The sequence below is a fragment of the Schistocerca americana genome, chromosome 11 (genome assembly GCF_021461395.2).
Source record: "Schistocerca americana isolate TAMUIC-IGC-003095 chromosome 11, iqSchAmer2.1, whole genome shotgun sequence".
NCBI lineage: Eukaryota > Metazoa > Arthropoda > Insecta > Orthoptera > Acrididae > Schistocerca > Schistocerca americana.
In genome coordinates, this window is record NC_060129.1 from 114,580,184 (window position 1) to 114,598,570 (window position 18,387).

The 18,387-nt window shown below is 46.3% G+C and overlaps 1 pseudogene; it reads right to left on the minus strand.

The window, feature by feature from the left end:
- Positions 1–3,129: 3,129 nt before the first annotated feature.
- On the minus strand, positions 3,130–3,247 carry LOC124554352 (annotated as a pseudogene).
- Between the last annotated feature and the right edge of the window lie 15,140 nt (positions 3,248–18,387).

Here is an 18,387-nt window from a genome sequence, read left to right on the forward strand (position 1 = left end):
CTGAAATAATACTGTAGCAGTTATTGTATTCTCTTCTTTACAAAATGTGACACCATACACTCGATTACGAAGTGTCGGCTTCATTCGCTTGTAAGTCGGTCTCCCTTCCATATTAATGAACATGCTCTTTTACCTTGGACCAAAAACAGACGGAAGATAGCCACTCGTGTGTGCCGTGCCGACGTCCCTTGCATGCGTAATAACAAAAATCTTGCCTTTTTACAAGTATTTCTTATGCTCAAAATATCCACGGGTATGCTGCCGGTCTACAGTGTCCAATGGGCACAATATTTCGGCGATCAAACATGTCGCCATCATCAGGTGAACTGACGGACTGAGCTCCTGTGAACGTGCCGGCACGGAGATCCGTACGCTATGGCTGCTCAGAGGGAACTGGGTTCGGTCGCGGCGGCGGCCGATTTAAATACCCTCCGCCCGCGGCGCGCTCCCTCCGCCGTCCGCGCCCAGCGCCACGGTCGCGCGGTGGAACAGATTGCGACGGCGTCTGAGATGACGTCGGTGTGATGGCTCTGTCCGCCGTGGTCGTCACAACTATACGTCTGCTCGATGTACTCTTGATTAACCCGATCGCTGGTTCCCAAGCCTTGCTAAGATTATAGCCACAGTCACGGTTTATGAGGTCGTCATTGGTGCGAATTTCGATGGCCTCTCTAACAACGCTGTCCCAGTATCTCGACGTCTGAGCAGCCATAGCGTACGGATCTCCGTGCCGGCACGTTCACAGGAGCTCAGTCCGTCAGTTCACCTGATGATGGCGACATGTTTGATCGCCGAAATATTGTGCCCGTTGGACACTGTAGACCGGCAGCATACCCGTGGATATTTTGATTATCAAATACGCCGGGAGAAACTCAAGAATCACATTTCTTATGCTGTTTGTCGAAATAGTGAAGTAAGCTGATACGCCGTTTTGTTACCTGAAAAGATGTATGTATTACATACCACGTAATTTTTATGTAACTGACGTAATTATGAAATACATTTTATTTACCGGTCGTGGACACTGAAAAGAATACGAAAAGATCAGAGTTCGAAAACGGTTTGAAACAGTTCTAGAATGGGAGTGAGAAGCGAACGAAACAAACAACAACTCGATACTGAGCTAACTATGAGCAGTCTGAAGTGGAACTGCGACGAGTGGCCACCCGAAGAAGGACGAGTCCGGCCGAGCGAGACCGAGAACGAGAACGAGAACGAGAACGAGAACGAGAACGAGAACGAGATAGGCGGGAACGAGACCGACCGACGTGCCGTTGCGCGAACGAGACCGACCGTTTCCCGTTGCCGGGAACTACAGGCTGTTACAAAAAGGTACGGCCAGACTTTCAGGAAACATTCCTCACACAAAAATAAAGAAAATATGTTATGTGGACATGTGTCCGGAAACGCTTAATTTCCATGTTAGAGCTCATCTTGGTTTCGTCAGTATGTACTGTACTTCCTCGATTCACCGCCAGTTGGCCCAACTGCAGGAAGGTAATGTTGACTTCGGTGCTTGTGTTGACATGCGACTCATTGCTCTACAGTACTAGCATCGAGCACATCAGTACGTAGCATCAACAGGTTAGTGTTCATCACGAACGTGGTTTTGTAGTCAGTGCAATGTTTACAAATGCGGAGTTGGCAGATGCCCATTTGATGTACGGATTAGCACGGGGCAATAGCCGTGGCGCGGTACGTTTGTATCGAGGCAGATTTCCACAACGAAGGTGTCCCGACAGCAAGACGTTCGAAGCAATTGATCGGCGTCTTAGGGAGCACGGAACATTCCAGCCTATGACTCGCGACTGCGGAAGACCTAGAACGACGAGGACACCTGCAATGGACGAGACAATTCTTCGTGCAGTTGACGATAACCCTAATGTCAGCGTCAGAGAAGTTGCTGCTGTACAAGGTAACGTTGACCACGTCACTGTATGGAGAGTGCTACGGGAGAACCAGCTGTTTCCGTACCGTGTACAGCGTGTGCAGGCACTATCGGCAGCTCATTGGCCTCCACGGGTACACTTCTGCGAATGGTTCATCCGACAATGTGTCAATCCTCATTTCAGTGCAAATGTTCTCTTTACGGATGAGGCTTCATTCCAACGTGATCAAATTGTAAATTTTCACAATCAACATGTGTGAGCTGACGAGAATCCGCACGCAATTCTGCAAGCACGTCATCAACACAGATTTTCTGTGAACGTTTGGGCAGGCATTGTCGGTAATGTCTCGATTGGGCCCCATGTTCTTCCACCTACGCTCAATGGAGAGCGTTATCATGATTTCATACGGGATACTCTACCTGTGCTGCTGGAACATGTGCCTTTACAAGTACGACACAACATGTGGTTCATGCACGATGGAGCTCCTGCACATTTCAGTCGAAGTGTTCGTACGCTTCTCAACAACAGATTCGGTGACCGACGGATTGGTAGAGGCGGACCAATTCCGTGGCCTCCACGCTCTCCTGACCTGAAACCTCTCGGCTTTCATTTATGGGGGCATTTGAAAGCTCTCGTCTACGCAACCCCAGTACCAAATGTAGAGACTCTTCGTGCTCGTATTGTGGACGGCTGTGATACAATACGCCATTCTCCAGGGCTGCATCAGCACATCAGGGATTCCGTGCGACGGAGGGTGGATGCACGTATCCTCGCTAACGGAGGACATTTTGAACATATCCTGTAACAAAGTGTTTGTTGAACTCACGCTGTTATGTTCTGTTGCTGTGTGTTTCCATTCCATGATTAATGTGCTTTGTAGAGAAGTAATAAAATGAGCTCTGACATGGAAAGTAAGTGTTTCCGGACACATGTCCACATAACATCTTTTCTTTATTTGTGTGTGAGAAATTTTTCCTGAAAGTTTGGCCGTACCTTTTTGTAACACCCTGTATAAGTAGGAAGCCGCGACCTAAGTTACGAAAGGCCGTTCCTTAGAATTCGATCCTGGCTCGTTCCGTTCATATTGTTGAACCGTTGCTTTGGACCCGTTAGTTCGCGAACGACCTATATCTAGAGCACACCGCTCTCCCCGCCGTATGTCAGTTACCGAGACCGGAGCCGCTACTTCTGAATCAAGTAGCTCGTCAGTTTGCCTCACAAGGGCTGAGTGCACCCCGCTTGCCGACAGCGCTCGGCAGACCGGATGGTCACCCATCCAAGTGCTAGCCCAGCCCGACAGCGCTTAATTTCGGTGATCTGACGGGAACCGGTGTTACCGCTGCGGCAAGGCCGATGTCAAAGGGGATAGGTAATAGAAAATTAAATTTCCTAATTCGCATCTAAATTATCTTTCTCCGCTTTATAGAGACACACTCTTAAGGTTACCTAAAGTGCGCGTCATTTATGTTGGCGGCCGAGTTTAGGTTCGTTCTGCGCATCTGACCTCACAAAACACAGTCAGCCAATGAACAGAGAACGACGTTGCCAGAGCTCGACTGCAGTGCAGAGCACGGACGAGTGTCTTCAGTTTTAGAAACGTTCAGCCATAAATAAAGAAATCGAACAAAAACAATGTCTTGATAGCAGACTTTCTTTTATAGAAAGTTTGGAAAAAGCATTCTTTATACCAATTGCTTCATGTTCTATTAATTAATTAAACCAAACAAGCAATAAGCCTCCTAATTCAGGCGATAGCAAGGAAAGGTGTTGGTATCAATCACATGAACCGCCTTTTCGCAATAAAGAACAGCAGTAATTGTTTATTTCCTATTGTACTTCGACGAAACGTAATTCATAGTCATACCAACAGTGTTTGTGAGTATTTTGTGTGACGTGTTAGAGTCTTCATGGGGATCTGCAGTCAGACGAGCTGCGATAGTGTAACAGTTAAGGTGATGGGCTTCTATGCGAAACGTTATGGGTTCAAACCTTGTGCAGAGCGTAATATTTTCATTATTTAAAAACAATATCGAAGTGCGTTACTTCACGAATTATATTCGTTTGAATGCAACTTTTTGAAATTTCTGGTGCTTTGTCTCTTTATTTAACATAAAGCCAAACGTGCTCAGTGTAAATAAAACTTTTGTTACAGTCGCGAAAGACGGAATATTTCTCAATATTACATATGACACCTATGTGGTACTTAAATGAGATATTGTTATAGAGTAAATTTTATATGAAATTTAGGTATCTTGTCCACATTTCATTCTCAACATTGTGAGAACTAAAATCGACCATATGGAAAGTATGCTCTATGGACTTTTACCTCTGCAAACTCTTCAAAATTTCGTGCAATGGTTTACTATATTTAATGCTGCACAATAGCTGCGTTGAACACCGAAACAAAATTAAGTCATTTATGGGGGGAAGGTATCAGTCGAGAAGATGTGTGAAAAATCAAATTTTTGGGCCAAATAGTTTTTGTGAAATCGAATGATAAAGTGTATCAAAGCAGTGGGAACACCATGTGTCTACACAGGCGAGCAGTGCAGTGATGACAAAATCGCGCACAGCGCGGAATGCGGGGAGCACGTCTCTGTAGCAGCGAAAGGGTTAATGCGGCCGTGGTGGCTTTACTTCATGAACTGCGCGCTCCCCTCTGAACGTAAGTTTGCGAACTATACTATACTATGGCGCTGCTTCTATTGGCGCGTGCGTCGTGTGCAACTGGCAACGCAGCAATCTCGCGCGTCTGGGCGGGCATGCGCGAGCCGCCAAGATAAAAGAATTGAACTATAGTCGAAAATCTCTGTGTCAATACAGGGTGTCCCATTTATCTTGACCACCCTAAATAACTTGTTTGTCCAGATGAAAATTACAAAATGTTTTAAGAAAATGTTCTTTGGCCGTCAGTGGGACAGCTTGTTTGCAGCTTTGTTTTTTACAAACATATGAACAGTGGTATGAGTTTTTTTAAATGGCACCCAGTATTTTTTATTTGGCAATTCATTTCCTCTCTTAAAGGCCTATTCAAAAATGTATTACAGTGTACCATTCACTGAAACACAAACGTCATTAATTACATAACACAACACTGACGTTGACGCTCCCAGCGGTTAGTGCAGGTACTCGGGGTAACGGAAAACATCCACGTGCTGACGTCGACAGAGGACAAATGTAAACATGAGTAGAATGCACACCCGTCATTACGCCAACCATCGTCAGTTGAAGAGTTGCGTGAGTAGAATGTACACCAACGAAGAGATGCTACTCATCTGTGGGGAATGTAAGTCAGCAGAACAGTAAAGGCAACACTGTTTTCTTATGTGCGAGATAGTCGCTCGTGAACTCCTGTATGCTGATGTTGCTGCAATTGTTTCGAACTCCGCAGAAGAGCTGCAAGAGCTAGTCTCAAGATTTAGTCACGCATGCCACCTATTCTCGACGAGTGTAAACAGCAGTAAGACCGTAATTATGGTTCAGGGTGCTAACACAAAGCAGAATATCACACTAGATGGCACTATTCTGCGAGTCGTAGATAACTTCTGCTATCTTGGATCTACTAAAGAATCAAAAATGTCTGTTGACAAGGAAATTGATGCTCGCATTGGAAGAGCTGAGACAACTTTTGGCAAACTCTCTACACGTGTTTGGAAAAACAACAAACTCTCTTTGACCACCAAAATTGACTCCCTGTAGAGCCTTTCGTAGTATCCGCTCGTGGCCGCTACTACTTGCGTCTCCTCTAAACGAATATGGTGGTTCCCTGGCTGGAAGTATTGTTTGACGACCACATACTTCAAGTGGAATGAACAGTTTTATGAGCAAACGGATGGCGTGGCTATGGGAAGCCCCCTAAGTCCCGTAATTGCAAACTTCTTTATGGAGAAATTCGAAGAACAGGCCTTAGCTACTGCCAGCGAAAAACCAAATGTATGGTTCCGATACTTGGATGACACGTTTGTACTGTGGAGACATAGCAGGGAGGAACTAAGCCGGTTCCACGAACATCTGAACAGTATAAACTCGAGAATTCAGTTTACAATGGAGGAGGAGGTAGACGGCAAATTACATTTCCTCGATGTGCTTGTTTTTAGAAACGAAAATGGTAGTTTGGGCCACTCAGTGTACCGCAAACCCACGCACACGGACCGTTATTTGCACCGGGATTCGAACCACCACCCACAACAGAAGCGGGGTGTTATCAAGACGTTAGCGGACAGAGCTAGAAACATTTGTGAACCTGAGTTGCTCGACGCTGGGTTGCAACATCTCCACAATGCACTTATGAAGAACGGATATTCGTCCGCCGAAATAAAACGTGCGTTGAGGCAGCCACGCAGAAATCATACTGACGTACAGGCTACTGCAAAATCTAAGGTTTTCCTGCCGTTTGTTAAAAATGTAACGGAAAGAATAGGGAAGATCTTGACGAAGCGGAATATTACCGTAATTTACAAGCCGACCAGGAAGATACAGGAATACCTTAAGCCTGGCAAGGACGCTCGCAAACAATTGGAAAGAGCTGGTGTGTATAGGATCCCATGCAGCTGTGGTGATGTTTATGTGGGTACCACTAAAAGAACTGTTTCTAAACGTTTGGAAGAGCACAAGGGAAATTGTAGAAGAGGAGAAACGGAACGATCAGCTGTTGCGGAGCATGCTTTCCAGCCAGGGAACCACCATATTCCTTTCGAGGAGACGCAAGTACTAACGGCCACAAGCGGATATTACGAAAGGCTCTACAGGGAGGCAATCGAAATCGCCAAACACCCTAATAATTTCAACCGAAAGGAGGAGGGCGTGAAATTAAACGGTATATGGATGCCGGTGTAGAAGAAGACGTGTACCACCCGTCCACCACTGGGAGATGGCAACGGCGATCGACGGCGACGGACAGCGGCCAACTGCACTGACGTTTCCAAAACACGTGACGTCACGCCGCGGCGCGGACAGGGAATTTAGCGGCAGTCAGTAGCGAGCCAGTGTGTGTGTTGGACCTTCCATCGAGCTACGGACCCCCTTGAAGATGTCTCCCGCAGTCGGAGACGAAACGTTGGGTGTCGACACAGAATTCATCAACCGACCACGGCATAACAGCCCAGATAATTACAATGGACACAACATAACGTTGTTGTTGAAGCTAGGCGAAATGCTACGCAAACAGCGGAACAGTACAGAGAGTGATATCCTGACAAGAACCCACCTTCCCGACTAATGTTTTCTCGTCTTGTTGCGACGCTTCAGGAAACGGGAAGTTTCAGCCCACGACAACGCAATCGTCGTAGCACTCGCACAGACGGAGCTGCCGAAGTTACTGTTCTCGCTTCCGTTGCTACGAATCCACATGTGAGCACGCACGACAGCTTGAACACGAGACTGGCATTTATGTCGTGATCGTATTCGATGCACCGCTCAGCGGCAGCTGACTAACTGTGTTGTTTCAGTGGGGTGTGCCGCTCACGTCCACTGTTAACGAAAGTCTGCGGCACGTAAGACGTGGCTCATTCGCAGTGGAATGCAGTACACAACTGGCCTTCGAAGACCTAGGTCGTATTTAAAATCACGAACAAGCCTTCTTATCTATACTGGCAATAGATAGAGATAGTGTTTCGGAGAAATGGTTTACTCAGCTTGACAAATGGAACGGACGTTCCAGTCAAAATGGACAACACCTCAGGAAGAGCTCAATTCTTTTATCTTGGCGGCTCGCGCATACCAGCCCAGACGCGGGAGATTACTGCGTTGCCAGTTGTACGCGCCAAGAGAAGCAGCGCCATAGTATAGTATAGTTCGCTAACTTACGTTTAGGGGGGAGCGCGCAGTTTATGAAGTAAAGCCACCACGGCCGCATTAAGCCTTTCGCTGCTACAGAGACGTGCTCCCCGCATTCCGCGCTGTGCGCGATTTTGTCATCACTGCACTGCTCGCCTGTGCAGACACATGATGTTCCCACTGCTTTGACACACTTTATCATTCGATTTCACAAAAACTATTTGGCCCAAAACTTTGATTTTTACACATCTTCTTGACTGATACCTCCTCCCCCCCCCCCCCCCCCCATAAATGACTTAATTTTGTTTCGATGTTCAACGCAGTTACTGTGCAGCATTAAATGTAGCAAACCATTGCACGAAATTTTTAAGAGTTTGCAGAGGTAAAAGTCCACAGCGTATACTTTCCATATGGTCGATTTTACTTGCCACTAGAAATTTCAAAAAAATAGATTCAAACGAATAAAATTCATGAAGTAAGGCACTTCGATATTGTTTTTAAATAAAGAAAATATTGAGCATCGAACAAGGTTTGAACTCAAAACTTTTCGCTTAGCAGCCATACACTTTTTTTTAGCTCATTTTGTTCGCTTTTGTTCGTTGCATCTGCTCGGGGCGGACGTCGTAAGATATCCCTTCAAGTTCGTTGTTGATCGATTAGCTCAGTTTTTTTATTACAGGGGGCTGCTAACCCTCTGACCGAACATGCTGAGCTACCGTGCCGGCTATACTTTAACCATTACGCTAACGCAGCTCGTCATTCAAGGTATCTCCCGGAGGACTTTAAAATATCACGCGAAATATCGACAAACACTGTTGGTATGACTATGAATTACCCACGTTTCGTCGAAGTACAATAGGAAATAACAATTACCGCTGTTCTTTATTGCGAAAAAGCGGTTAGTGAGAATGATACAAACACCTTTCCTTGCTATCGCCTGAATTAGGAGGCTTATTGCTTGTTTGATTTAATTAATTAATAGAATATGAAGCAATTGGTATAAAGAATGCTTTTTCCAAACTTTCTATAAATGAAAGTCTGCTATCAAGACACTGCTTTTGTTCGATTACTTTATTTACGGCTGAACGTTTCTAAAACTGAAGACACTCGTCCGTGCTCTGCACTGCAGTCGAGCTCTGGCAACGTCGTTCTCTGTTCATTGGCTGGCTGTGTTTTGCGACGTCAGATGCGCAGAACGAACCTAAACTCGGCCGCCGTCGTAAATGACGCGCACTTTAGTCACTCATAAGCGAAACTCCCCAGAGCACAGCCCTCAGTTTTAGTGGTAAGATGGTCCAGTGGATACCCTGTCAGAAACTGAACACAAATGGTTCAAATGGCTCTGAGCACTATGGGACTTAACATCTATGGTCATCAGTCCCCTAGAACTTAGAACTACTTAAACCTAACTAACGTAAGGACAGCACACAACACCCAGCCATCACGAGGCAGAGAAAATCCCTGACCCCGCCGGGAATCGAACCCGGGAACCCGGGCGTGGGAAGCGAGAACGCTACCGCACGACCACGAGATGTGGGCTGGAAACTGAACACAGATCAAGCATGAAAACAGGAAGAAGGTGTACTGAATTGTGAAAAAAAAAATCGAAATAAAACTCCGAACGCTCCAAGGACAAGAAGTTCAATACAGAGCAACCTAAAACATCAATTGCGTCATGACCAACTGCACATGGTATGGGGCTGTGAAGTGCACAAGCCCCGTTCAAACCTCAAAAAAATGGTGCAAATGGCACTGAGCACTATGGGACTTGTTCCCATGTTTTCTCATTCTGGAAAAATCCCCCAGGCTATGGCTAAGCCATGTCTCTGCAGTATCCTTTCATCCAGAAATGCTAGTTCAGCAAGGTTCGCAGAAGAGCTTCTGTGAACTTTGGAAACTAGGAGACGAGGTACTGTCGGAAGTAAAGGACGGGGCGTGATTCGTGCTTGGGTAGCTCAGTTGCTAGAGCACTTGCCCACGAAAGGCAAAGGTCCCGAGTTCGAGTCTCGGTCCAGAACACAGTTTTAATCTGCCACATAGTTTCGGTCGAGTAGCTCCTCAATTGGCATCACCAGGCTGAGTGCACCCCGGAAAATGGCAACAGCGCATGGCGGCTGGATGGTCACCCATGCAAGTGCCGGCCACGCCCGACAGCGCTTAACTTCGGTGATCTGGTGTATCCACTGCGGCAAGGCCGTTGCCTAAAAATATCGACATAACGGTCTATAAAAATATCGGCTACGCATTGTAAATACACTGCCAGTTTTAGAGCTGTATGTATCGGTATTGATTTATTATTAGATGTTCTGTACATCAACAAGCTAGCAGCGTGCAGAGCAAGAATTGAAAAGGAAACGATGCACATTCACGCTTGGGCGATAACCACTTTTGCTAATAATGGTAACTGCATATAAGTGACACAGTAAAAGATGTCCGATGGCTCCGTCGTTCTGTTTCGTCACATATGAGGTGTGTTCGTAACACTTCATATCCACTTCCCCCTTTTTCCTTTTTTTTAGCACTTGTATTGCCAAAACAGCATGGTGAAGTTAAACGTAGCAGTTTCTTTTGGTAGCGCCTGTATTAAAAATTGTTTTGTAACGCTATTAGTGTCCTATTTCTTCACATCGGAAATCTTGTTATTCTATTCACGCCGCCACTCCCCCCTCCCCCCCCCCCCCCCCCCCCCCCCCCCGCCCACCAGCCTGGTGCAGTCGAACTTTTTCTTTGTTTTCACGTATACTTGCTTCACATAATGTAACAGAAAGGCTTGACGTGACGAAAGCTCAAAAAGTAATAAGACACTTTCACACAGTGAAAGTGCGATCATGTTCTGCTACAATCTCAAAGGAACAAAATTACGAGGAAAGTACGATACAAAATAGAAATACTGGCACTCGACATTGCTTTTTCGTTACCGATATTTCCGTGAAGAAGTGTCGCCGTTATTTTAGCAATGACCCTAGCTGTAATCTATCATATTTGAAATTAATATTAACTTTTGTACTTCATGTCTAAGTGCAACATAAATGTACATGAAATACCTTTCCACAGAAACAAATTTTTCAGTGATGCACGCGGGTTTGTCGAGCATTACGAAACTGTCTTATATTAGCTCGGATGCAGGGCAAGTTCAGACGCAGTTCTTCATCTAACTTTCTGAAGCTCTCACGTTTAACTCTTTTTATATTAGTCATAATAGAAAATGTGTTGCAGCAACCTACAGCAAGACTCAGGTGAGGGTAATCTCGTTGAACAGAAACCCAGAAGTCGCATAAATCTGATTCTTGGTACTTCAGTTTTAAGGAGCCGTTCTTCTACAGGTCTACCAGTTTCTCCATTTTAACACTCGATGTGTGGTTACTCTGCAAGAAGAGAAGGACGTTTTCCATTGTTTTATCACAAGCTTTCCATCTGTTTTACGTTCTGGATTTGCTAGTCTCGCGAGAACCCTGATACGCGACACACTGAGCTCTCTACCAACACCGACTCAGAGTAAGGCCGCGGCGCTTGTTGGTGACGTCACGTCAGCTAGGCACGGCGAACGCCAGGTCTGTTGCAGGCAGAAACGCCTGGGCGTGCTTATCACTATAGAATCTCTTATTTTGGGACAAACTGTTTGGTATTGTTTTGGATTCTGCAGTTTTATTTAGATGAAAGATTTTCTTACTATCGTGAAGCTACAAATGAAGATCATACTTCTGTATTACTCAATCCTGTCGAAACGAACGTAGATCAATATGAGAAGACGCTTTGCCCCATTGCAAGCTTCGGAAATTTTACATTCGAATAACTATATTTACTTGATCCATTTTGTTATCGAAACCTACCCCAACCCCCTTACGATGAACTCGTTTCTTTAATTAATTTATTTATTTTCGTTTGACATCGTCACTGGAAATGTGAACTAATTTACATGTGTAAATGCCAGACTGTTGCCAGTCATTAGATTACAGTCGTTTTCAACGAAAGGAATTCTAAACAGGAAACAAAATAGCTTCATACATCGAAAACACTGCTGAGCTCAAACTTTTTTTAAACATGCACATTAGAAAACATAAATATCCCGCTCTTGCAACTGAAAGGAGAAACTTTATAAGATAAAAAAAATTCATTTGATAAAACAAGTATCTCTCTTTTGCCTCTTCTTCTGTCCCCCACACCCTCCCCCAATGTGTACAATCGCAAGATATTTCATTAACATTCAGTGCTCCTCACCCCATAGTCAACCGAGATACCTAAAGAAGAGCACCAATATGTTCACAGTTTCTTGTAAAAGCAACCCAGTACAAACGTAACTTCCTCAGATTTACAAATAAGGTAAAAAAGCACGAATTCTGTTGCTGCTGGACCATGAAGTTGTTTTTGTATGTCAATCCTTAGAACAGGTGGAAATTTAAGTTCAGGAGTACACCATTTGTTTAAGAAGTGTAATGAATTGCACAATTAATTGATTGCAGAAATCTCTCAGATCAATGTGTGTTCGTCAGCTACCGCCAATAGTTTCACAGAGGGAGACACCACCATTATGAGTATGCCTGCAACAGACTTGGCGTTCGCCGTGCCTAGCTGACGTGACGTCACAAACAAGCGCCGAAGCCTTCCTTTGAGTCGGTGTTGGCTCTACCCGCTTAGAGAGCCTGTAGGCCTACCGACTTCATCACAAAACGCTTAATTATTTCAACTCGTATTTAAGACCGCAAACGATAATTACGTACTAAAAACGATATACAACTAAATAGAACATACATGCACAACGCATAACGAGTCTCTCAATAATTGAAATACCTTTTAATCGTTTCCATAAGTCCTCTGTACTTCAATTCAACTCAAAAGCACGGCGAACATACGAAGCGCGAGAGACGTTTGGCAGAAAAATGGCGCCAAAGCTAATCAACCAATCACGGGCAACTTCACCTATGGCCACTCTCTCTGTATACAGGCTCTCCATACGCGCTCTGTCACGCCTGCCCCCTCGCGGAGTGCTCTGGAACTACGTTGCGGCGCGCGCGTATTGTGAATCTAAACCAAGGGGAGACGTCCCTATCCACTAATACGCGTCATTTTTCGTTCTTACGAATAATCTTGTGTTTTTCACTTTTACGAGGGCAGTTCAATAAGTAATGCAACACATTTTTTTTTCTGAAACAGGGGTTGTTTTATTCAGCATTGAAATACATCAGGTTATTCCCCAATCTTTTAGCTACACAACACTATTTTTCAACGTAATGTCCATTCTATGCTACGGCCTTACGCCACCTTGAAGTGAGGGCCTGTATGCCTGCACGGTACCATTCCACTGGTCGATGTCGGAGCCAACGTCTTACTGCATCAATAACTTCCGCGTAGTGCCTCCCACGGATTGCGTCCTTCATTCAGCCAAACATATGGAAATCCGACGGTGCGAGATCGGGGCTGTAGGGTGCATGAGGAAGAACAGTCCACTGAAGTTTTGTGAGCTCCTCTCGGGTGCGAAGACTTGTGTGAGGTCTTGCGTTGTCACGAAGAAGGAGAAGTTCGTTCAGATTTTTGTGCCTACGAACACACTGAAGTCGTTTCTTCAATTTCTGAAGAGTAGCACAATACACTTCAGAGTTGATCGTTTGACCACGGGGAAGGACATCGAACAGAATAACCCCTTCAGCGTCCCAGAAGACTGTAACCGTGACTTTACCGGCTGAGGGTACGGCTTTAAACTTTTTCTTGGTAGGGGAGTGGGTGTGGCGCCACTCCATTGATTGCCGTTTTGTTTCAGGTTCGATGTGATGAACCCATGTTTCATCGCCTGTAACAATCTTTGACAAGAAATTGTCACCCTCAGCCACATGACGAGCAAGCAATTCCGCACAGATGGTTCTCCTTTGCTCTTTATGGTGTTCGGTTAGACAACGAGGGACCCAGCGGGAACAAACCTTTGAATATCCCAACTGTTGAACAATTGTGACAGCACTACCAACAGAGATGTCAAGTTGAGCACTGAGTTGTTTGATGGTGATCCGTCGATCATCTCGAACGAGTGTGTTCGCACGCTCCGCCATTGCAGGAGTCACAGCTGTGCACGGCCGGCCCGCACGCGGGAGATCAGACAGTCTTGCTTGACCTTGCGGCGATGATGACACACGCTTTGCCCAACGACTCACCGTGCTTTTGTCCACTGCCAGATCACCGTAGACATTCTGCAAGCGCCTATGAATATCTGAGATGCCCTGGTTTTCCGCCAAAAGAAACTCGATCACTGTCCGTTGTTTGCAACGCACATCCGTTACAGACGCCATTTTAACAGCTCCGTACAGCGCTGCCACCTGTCGGAAGTCAATGAAACTAAACGAGACGAAGCGGGAATGTTTGAAAATATTCCACATGAAATTTCCGGTTTTTTCAACCAAAATTGGCCGAGAAAAAAAATGTGTTGCATTACTTATTGAACTGCCCTCGTATACTGTAGGCTTTCTCTTGTACTGAGACTTGCGTTAGTTGTTACGTGACTTAGTCCTACCTCTCGAAGCGCCGTTTACAGCTCAGGAAAACTCGCCAAGTCTAAAGCACTGCTACTCACCTGAAACAAAACAAAAAAACATGCCACGAATTACCAGCTGGAAATCATACATGCCGATATCGCAATGAAGCGAGTGTTACAACGACTCTCACTACAGTAGCCATAGGAACAGGACAGGGGGTTAAACAACATTCGTAGGACACTATTATTCAGCGGTTTTCTCCAAATACAGGAAAAAGATTAAAAATACCAACCACTGAAACACTGTAAATCAAATTGGTTTGTAGTGCGCTCTTGAAAAGAAGGACGCTACTACAAAAGAATGCTGAAGTACATGGGTACTTCAGGTAATTAACGAGGAGCTATACTTTCAAATTCGAAAAAAAAAATAATTAATGCACAAAGTTATTAAAAGAATGTACAGATCCGGAATCATCAACAAACTGTCTATACGGTAACTGAGAGAAATGTGTGTATTTGGGAGGGAAAGCCGCGTGGGGTGGGGTAGGAGGGGGCAGGGGGTTAAACTGTAGGAGGAGCCCTAGGCAAGGAAACAGAGAAGCAACATTACGGCTTATCGTTTCGTCGGTATCGAGGCATCGGAGACAGAGAACATAGTTGCGAGTGTTTCCAAGGATGGGGAAGAAAACCGGCTGTGCCGTTCAAAGGAACTAACTCCCTAGAGTAATTCAGGCAACAATCATATAAGTATTTACACTCCTGGCCATTCCTATTGCCACACCAAGAGGAAATGCAGATGATAAACGGGTATTCATTGGGCAAATATATTATACTAGAACTGACAGGTGATTACGTTTTCAGGCAATTTTGGTGCACACACCCTCAGAAACCAGTACCTAGAACAATCACCTCTGGCAGTTATAACGGCCTTGATACGCCTGGGCATTGAGTCAAACAGAGCTTGGGTGGCGTGTACAGGCACAGCTGCGCATGCTGCTTCAACACGATACCACAGTTCATCAAGAGTAGTGACTGGCGTATTGTGACGAGCCAGTTGCTCGGCCACCATTGATCAGACGTTTTCAATTGGTGAGAGATCTAGAGAATGTGCTGGCCAGGGCAGAAGTCGAACATTTTCTGTATCCAGAAAGGCCCGTACAGGACCTGCAACATGCAGTCGTGCATTATCCTGCTGAAATGCAGGGTTTCGCAGGGATCGAATGAAGGGTAGACCCACAGATCGTAACACATCTCAAATGTAACGTCCATTGTTCAAAGTGCCATCAATGCGAACAAGAGGTGACAGAGACGTGTAACCGATGGTACCCCATACCATCACGCCGGGTGATATGCCAGTATGGCGATGACGAATACACGCTTCCGATGTGCGTTCATCGTGATGTCGCTAAACACGGATGCGACCATCGTCAGGCTGTAAACAGATCCTGGATTCATCCGAAAAAATGACGTTTTGCCATTCGTGCACCCAGGTTCGTCGAGTGCACCATCGCAGGCGTTCCTGTCTGTCATGCAGCGTCAAGGGTAACTGCAGCCACGGTCTCCGAGCTGACAGTCCATGCTGCTGCAAACGTCGTGGAACTGTTCGTGCAGATGGTTGTTGTCTTGCAAACGTCCCCATCTGTTGACTCAGGGATCGAGACGTGGCTGCACGACCCGTTACAGCCGTGCGCATAGGATGCCTGTCATCTCGACTGATAGTGATACGAGGCCCTTGCGATCCTGCACGGCATTCCGTATTACCCTCCTGAACCCACCGATCTCCAGCAACGCGAGCAACAATGTAGCGATACGATAAACCGGAATCGCGATAGGCTACAATCCGACCTTTATCAAAGTCAGAAACGTGATGGTACGCATTTCTCCTCCTTACACGAGGCATCACAACAACGTTTCACCAGGCAACGCCGGTCAACTGCTGTTTGCGTATGAGAAATCGGTTGGAAACTTTCCTCATGTCAGCACGTTGTAGGTGTCGCCACCGAATCCACCTTGTGTGAATGCTCTGAAAAGCTAATCATTTGCATATCACAGCATCTTCTTCCTGTCGGTTAAATTTCGCGTCTGTAGCACGTCATCTTCGTGGTGTACCAACTTTTAATGGCCAGTAGTGTATAAAAAGTTTCTACAGCCAAAATCGCATACATGCTTGTTTATTTAAAACGACCGATTTCCATGGACTTTGATCTTATCTTCATGTACTGAATTTTTGTTTTTTTGCTTTTTGTCTTCAGTTGGAACCTCACACCAAGTTGTCACGTTAGTGGATAAAATGTAGCACATTATACAAACGTTTTTCATAAATAAATAAATCATTTGAAATCAAAAAGCGGCTTGTGCACATGGCTATGTACATATACGGTCTGTTAAGTAAGAGCGTATACATGTGGTAAGAGATATCGTATTAGTTTTTTCACACCTCCAACAGAGGAAACCTTAAAACTTTTTCCAGTTCATATCGGGGTTGGTACTGCGAACAGTATGTATGGCATGAAGAAACAGGCCGTTTTGGTTACAGTGGCACATTTTTTTATTATTTCCCAATGGCGCATTTTCGGATTGGCTGATATTTGATAGCGATAGGTACATGGGATACCGCGCATAAAATATTCCAGCAGGTTAAATGATCCTTGTCAGAACTTCAAAAACACTAAGGACCTCCTTATTGCGGCATGTGGCGCAGTCTAAAGGAAAGTATAAGGAATCAAGCTTACAGTAAAGACCGGAGGCGTAGTGAATATTCTAGCTGCACACAACACACTTAAAAGCTTTGACAAGGGGCATTTACCTGCTGGGATATTTTATGCGCGGCATCCTATGTACCCATCGCTACCAAATATGGACCAATCCGAAGATGCCTAAATACACTCCTGGAAATGGAAAAAAGAACACATTGACACCGGTGTGTCAGACCCACCATACTTGCTCCGGACATTGCGAGAGGGCTGTACAAGCAATGATCACACGCACGGCACAGCGGACACACCAGGAACCGCGGTGTTGGCCGTCGAATGGCGCTAGCTGCGCAGTATTTGTGCACCGCCGCCGTCAGTGTCAGCCAGTTTGCCGTGGCATACGGAGCTCCATCGCAGTCTTTAACACTGGTAGCATGCCGCGACAGCGTGGACGTGAACCGTATGTGCAGTTGACGGACTTTGAGCGAGGGCGTATAGTGGGCATGCGGGAGGCCGGGTGGACGTACCGCCGAATTGCTCAACACGTGGGGCGTGAGGTCTCCACAGTACATCGATGTTGTCGCCAGTGGTCGGCGGAAGGTGTACGTGCCCGTCGACCTGGGACCGGACCGCAGCGACGCACGAATGCACGCCAAGACCGTAGGATCCTACGCAGTGCCGTAGGGGACCGCACCGCCACTTCCCAGCAAATTAGGGACACTGTTGCTCCTGGGGTATCGGTGAGGACCATTCGCAACCGTCTCCATGAAGCTGGGCTACGGTCCCGCACACCGTTAGGCCGTCTTCCGCTCACGCCCCAACATCGTGCAGCCCGCCTCCAGTGGTGTCGCGACAGGCGTGAATGGAGGGACGAATGGAGACGTGTCGTCTTCAGCGATGAGAGTCGCTTCTGCCTTGGTGCCAATGATGGTCGTATGCGTGTTTGGCGCCGTGCAGGTGAGCGCCACAATCAGGACTGCATACGACCGAGGCACACAGGGCCAACACCCGGCATCATGGTGTGGGGAGCGATCTCCTACACTGGCCGTACACCACTGGTGATCGTTGAGGGGACACTGAATAGTGCACGGTACATCCAAACCGTCATCGAACCCATCGTTCTACCATTCCTAGACCGTCAAGGGAACTTGCTGTTCCAACAGGACAATGCACGTCCGCATGTATCCCGTGCCACCCAACGTGCTCTAGAAGGTGTAAGTCAACTACCCTGGCCAGCAAGATCTTCGGATCTGCTCCCCATTGAGCATGTTTGGGACTGGATGAAGCGTCGTCTCACGCGGTCTGCACGTCCAGCACGAACGCTGGTCCAACTGAGGCGCCAGGTGGAAATGGCATGGCAAGCCGTTCCACAGGACTACATCCAGCATCTCTACGATCGTCTCCATGGGAGAATAGCAGCCTGCATTGCTGCGAAAGGTGGATATACACTGTACTAGTGCCGACATTGTGCATGCTCTGTTGCCTGTGTCTATGTGCCTGTGGTTCTGTCAGTGTGATCATGTGATGTATCTGACCCCAGGAATGTGTCAATAAAGTTTCCCCTTCCTGGGAC